Source organism: Vulpes vulpes, chromosome 8 (assembly GCF_048418805.1).
Source record: "Vulpes vulpes isolate BD-2025 chromosome 8, VulVul3, whole genome shotgun sequence".
Classification (NCBI taxonomy): domain Eukaryota; kingdom Metazoa; phylum Chordata; class Mammalia; order Carnivora; family Canidae; genus Vulpes; species Vulpes vulpes.
In genome coordinates, this window is record NC_132787.1 from 9242283 (window position 1) to 9248591 (window position 6309).

Consider the following 6309-nt stretch of genomic DNA (forward strand, 5'->3'; position numbering starts at 1 on the left):
GCAATTTGGTAACACAAACACATTGTTAAATGAACGTACCCTTTTACTAGGCAATGCCACTTACTGGAATTTATTTTAAGGAAATAGTCAGAAATGTGCAAACAATTTTATATAGAAAGGTGCTCATCAAAATATATGACTTCATTTTTTAGAGCAGTTTCAGGTTCACAGCAAAATTGAGCAGAAGATACAGAGACTTTCCATATGCCACCCCCCCCCCCCCACCCCCTGGCCACCTTCACATATGCACAGCCTCCCCACTATCAACATTTCACACCAGAGTGGTACATTTGTACAACTGAAGGACCTGCATTAACACATCATTATCACCTACAGTCCGTAGCTTATATTAGAATTCACTCTTTGTGTTGTACATCCTATGGGTTTTGACAAATGTGTAATGATGTATACCTACCATTATAGTACCATATAAAGTAGTTTCACTGTCTGAAAAGTCTTCTTCTAATATATTTGTATATTTTAGTACGGAATTGGTTAAATCAATTTTAGCAGATTTATATATATAATGAAATCCTTTGCAGCCATTGAAATTGATATTATAGGGAAAAAATGATGATCTATAAAAAATGCCCAGGGTTCACTGTTAAAGAGAAAAACAGATTACAAAACAGTATGTTAATAGCCTAATAGTGTGTGTGTGTGTGTGTAGGTGTGTACAGGTTTAGAGACAAGGCTATACAAACAAATGAACTGTAGGGGTCTCTGGGTAATAGGGTTAAAAATGATGTTTGCAGAACACCTGGGGGCTCAGTGGTTGAGCATCTGCCTTTGGCTCAGGACGAGTCCCACGTCGGGCTCCCTGCATGGAGCCTGCTTCTCTCTCTGCCTATGTCTCTGCCTCTCTCTCTGTGTGTGTCTCTCATGAATATAAATAAAATCTTTTTTTTTTTTAAAGATGATGTTTGCTTTTTTATCCTTGTTCTTCTTTTTCCAAATAATCAACTCTAAATCACATTTCTTTTAAAATCAGAAAATGCAATCTTGATATGGCTGTCTCACAGACATCTCACATCTCAGATTCAGATGAGCTCTTCTTTCACCTCTAGTCTTTACCAGCATTTCCTTCTTTTAGTAAATGGCAAAATAGGACATTGAATTCAGCAAATGTGGGAGTCAGCTTGCCTTTTTGCTCCCTGCTCTTATCATACGGAACCAACTGCCAAGGCTTGTCTATGCATTCCCCTAAACATGTCTTCAATCCGTGCCCCTCTGTCCAGCCCCACAACCATGCATATTCCAGATCTCTTTTCATTCCTTCTAGCTTCCTTCCAACTCCTACTCCAGGCCATTCAAATCTAGTCATGCCATTCTTCCCATTAAAATCTTTCTGTGATTCTTCCCCAAGCTAAGACCAAGACCGAGCTCCCTCACCTAGTTTACAATGTCCTCTGAGGTCTGATTCCTGCTCCTCTCTGGTCTCATCTCTTTTTACTTCCCTTCTTGTTTCCTAAATTCCAAATGTGTTGAATTTTCTCCATTTCCTTAGATTTCTTACACTCTTGTAACTCTCCCAAGCCTTTGCACAAGCTAATACCAAACTGCTGTCCTTCTCTGATCCCCACTGACAGACATTTCCCCCTGCCCACTCTTACCAAGCCTGCAGGTCTCCCCTGGACTTCCAGGTGAAATCTCTAAGTGTGTTCCTTCTTCCGAACATTGTCATCCTTATAATTACCCGTTCATCTTTTATCTTCCTGATTTTATGAACCTATATAGACTTTCAGCTCTGTAAGGTCAGAGAATTTGCCTGTATTTTCCCCTCACCATCATTAATAGCTAGGAGGGAGCCGGGGTTTCAGTAATTCCATGGTAAATATGTTTGATTTGAAACTAAATGATATGCGAGTTTCCTTCCAATTTTCCCAGGTATTTGTCTTTTCTAGAGCTCTCTTGTTAAATGAAAGTAATGAGTGAGTGAGGGAAGATGAGAAAGTGTGGCAGTGGCATGCAGATGCCACCTCAGTCAGCCTGGGCTGGGCATGGCAATTCCCAATGTTTGGCAGGCGCAGCGTGAAATGCAATGGTTTTCTACAGTCCAGTCTTTTTCTTCTTATGTGGTATAACATTGAGCACAAACTCAAATTGGAGAGGAAAATGTAAGCAATTGGTAACATGATGATGCAAAATGGCTTTTTGATAACAGCAAAGTAGAAAGCATATTTGTATTTCTTAGGTTATGCTGTCATAACAGAATACCACAGACTTGCTGGCTTAAACAGCAGAAATTTATTTTTTCATAGTTCTGGAGGCTGGAAGTCCAAGATCAAGGCACCAGCAAGGTTGGTTTTGATGGGACCTCCCTTCCTGGCTTGCAGATGTCCTACTCACTATGGGTTCAAATTGCCTTTCTTCTGTGTGCTTGTGGGGAGAGAGAGAAGCTTCTGGTGTCTCTTCTTACAAGGTCACCATTCTATCAGATTAGGGCCCCACCCTGATGATCTCATTTAACCTTAATTACCTCTGTAAAGGCTCAATGTCCAAAAAAGCATGTTGGGGAGTGAGGCCTTGAAGGTATGGATTTTGGATGACACAATCCAGTTTGTAACAGTATTATCTATATTTCATTCTTCTCTATATTTGTACAATAGAAATTTTCTACATTTAAGAAATACTTTTGTATTGATTTCCTGTGGCTGCTATAATAACTGATTACTCCAAACTTGATGGCTTAGAATAACAGAAATGTGTTCTCTCACAGTTCAGGAGCAGGAAGTCTAAGATCAATATTATGAGGCTGAAATCAAGGTGTTGGCAAGGCTGACTTCTTCTGGAGATTGCCTGTATCTCCCCAGTCTGTCTCCATAGTCACATGGCCCCCTCTCCTGTCTGTCTACTCTATTCCTGTCTGTATCAAATTTCCTTCTGTCTCTCTTTTGTAAGATTACATGTGATTACATGTAGGGCTCACTCAGACAATCCAGGATTGTTTCAGGACCTTTAACTTAATCACATCTGCAAAAACTCTTTTTCCAGATAAGGTAGAAGTTAGAGATGCCAGTTAGGACCTGCTATATTGGGGTGAGAGGTGTGGGGGTATTTTTCAGCCAGCCACAACCCTTATTTAAAGATATTTTAGTCTTTTACAGTTAAGCCTTGATCTTAAAGTACAATTTCTCTTGTACTCATGTCGAAGGTATATTTTTATATCATGGTCCTGTAAACATATAGTAATCTTCGTTATGATGAAGAATTTCAGTCTTTAAGATTAGAAATAAAATCAGAGGCCCTAATACCATTGTTTTAAATGGGAGACTATTATCTTTTCTCTGTATGCCATAAAACTTTTAAATTATTTTCATGCAAATAATACAAATTGGCCCTCTCATTGATCACTTGTGCTAAAAGAGATTGCACATTTGGGGCACCTGGGTGGTTCAGTCAGTTAGGCAGCTGCCTTCAGCTCAGGTCATGATCTGAGGGTCCAGGGATCAAATCCTGTGTCGGGTTCCCTGCTCAGCAGGGTGTCCACTTCTCCCTCTCCCTCTGCCCCTTCCTCTGACTTGTACTCTCTCTCTCAAATAAATAAATAAAATGTTTTTTTTTTTAGAAATTTCACATTAAATTTAAAGATTTTCTATTCTTATCATCTTTACTTATTTTAAGTTCAGTTCACATTTTATTGTGTAATCTGTTATTTTCTCTGGTTGTTTCTAATCACTGAATTTTTGGAGTTTTATTCCTTTTTACCTTATAACATGTTATTCCCTTTTCTTCCTTTTTGTGAAATATCTACAGTAACTATACTGCGTGTTACTTATTCATGCCATATTGTTTTCACCTTTCTAAGATTTGTCTTGATTTATCTCTGAGAATTTATATCTTGGGTTTTTTACTTTAGCACTGGAATTTGTTAGGCTCATCTTGTGACTACCACAACCATTGATTCACTACATGTTTTACTCAAGACTGATTGCATCTTCCTCTTCAAGTGCGCTAAACTTCCTGTATCTTCAGACTCAGTGAACGTACTGTTTGTATCTAAACATCTAAACCAGAAGCCTGCAAGTAATCCTGGATATCTTTGTCTGTTTGTCTGACTCTCTTGTTTCCTTGTATACTTAATCACAAAATACAGTCAGCTCTAAACATTTTTCTTATATTCATACATCTTAAACATGTTTCTTTTTTTAAAAAAAGATTTATTTATTTATGATAGACAGAGAGAGAGAGAGAGAGAGAGAGAGAGGCAGAGACACAGGAGGAGGGAGAAGCAGGCTCCATGCCGGGAGCCCGAGTGGGACTCGATCTCAGGACTCTAGGAATGTGCCCTGGTCCAAAGGCAGGCGCTAAACCACTGAGCCACCCAGGGATTCCCCTTAAACATGTTTCTACTTCTTTTTATGGTACATGCTTTATTCCATTCCAGGATATCCTCCCTTACTTGGAATGACCTCCTAAGTGGTCTTCCTATTGCCAATGGAGGAAGAGACTAACTAGGAATAGTCTATTCTTTAAATTTTATCTTTATCTCTCCAATACAGGTTTTTTTTTTTTTTTTTTAACCTTAGCACTATGGGGATTTGGGGTCAGATAATCCTTTGTTGTGCAGGGCTGTCTTGTGCTTTTTGTGGGATGCTGATAAGCATCTATCCATTAGCAAATCCTCCTTCACCTCTTGTCATGGCAATAAAGAACATTTTCAGATCTGCCAATTATCCCAGGGTAGGGGGAAGGAGATTGTCTCCAGGTAAGAACCGCAGCCTTAAAACATGGATTTGATCATGTCACTCCCCTCTTTTTTTTTTTATAAATTTATTTTTTATTGGTGTTCAGTTTGCCAACATATAGAATAACACCCAGTGCTCATCCCGTCAAGTGTCACTCCCCTCTTACTATTTTATTGATTCCTTATTTAATTCATTCAACAGTTATGTGTTGTGTGAAGCTCTGTGCTAGAATATAGGAAGATGATGGTTAGCAAGTTAGATGTGGCCTTTGCCCACACAGCTTATATTCAAATTCAGTGAATAGTCTAAGTCAACTAAAAAAGTATAAATTATAAAGAAAGGAAGAAGGAAGGAAAAAGACTACTCGATAGACTAGTAGACTTAGTACACTCAGTAGACTAGATGGGCAACAGGGAAGTGACTGTGGACAAAGCTTTTTTAAACAAAAATAAATGGACATATTTGAGACAGTTTTGAAGCTAGAATCAGTGGCACTTTCTGATGGATTAAATGTGTTAGATGAGGGAAATGAAGGGATTATGAAGATTCTGAGGCTTGTGGGTTGAACAATGAAATGAGCAATGAAGGCATTTCTAAGATGGTGAAGGTATGGGGAATAGATTTGGATTGAAAATTCAATTTTGGACTCATTAAGCTAGTCAGTTATTCAACTGAGCATTGATTAAAACTGGCTTTAGTCATTCAGGGTTGAAAGGAGACACCATTCCTAGAAATACCAATTTGGGAGTTATCAAAATATAGGTGATACTTAAAGACTATTGTATGGCACCATATAAAAAATGTGGAGAGAAAAGAGCAGAAGAGGACCCTGGAATGCTGCTGAGAGGTAAGGGAAGGGAGGAAGAGTTCTTTGAATTTGACAACAGAGAGGATGATAATGATGTTGACAAAAATAGCCATAACTGGAATGGTAGGGAGTAAAAGCCAGGCTGGAGGGGGTTGAAGAAAGAATGGAAAGTAAGACAGCAGAGTTGAGTATACAAAGGTTTGAAGCAGTTTTGTTGTGTATAGGAGTGGAGAGGGAACATGGAAGCTGGTGCGGTTTATGCAATGAAGCAAGATCCTTTTTCTTTTAAGTTGGAGTTACTAGGGAATATTAGGATAACAGTGGGATGATTTAATTGAGAGAGGATGATGACAATGTAGGAAAGGGAGGGAGGAACCAATTTTGATAACAGCAAGAGGCATTGGATGAAGAGCTGGGTTTAAGAGGGGACTTTCATTAGGAGAAGAGAGCACTTTGTCCACTGGACTCATAGAGAAGAGCAGTGCAAAGGCAGGTCTGCTTGTAGGTGGAGGGAGAGAAGAGTCTCCTCTTTTATGGCTTCTTAATGAAGCATGAAGCAGTCATCTGCTAAGAGTGAAGGTGAAGGCTGAGGAAGTGTGATGGGAGTTAGAAGGAAAAAGGAGATTAAATGAAAAAGGAGGTAAGGAAGAAGATCTATCAGAGAAACAGAGAAAGATTTCTGAGTCTTTTGTACCTATTTTTGGTCTATACTATGAGTTTCAAGTGAAACAAGTAAGTTTACATATATAGTTTCTCTCTACCAATTTTCAGATGCCGGTACATATATGAGGAAGGCAGATTAACAGTCAGGTT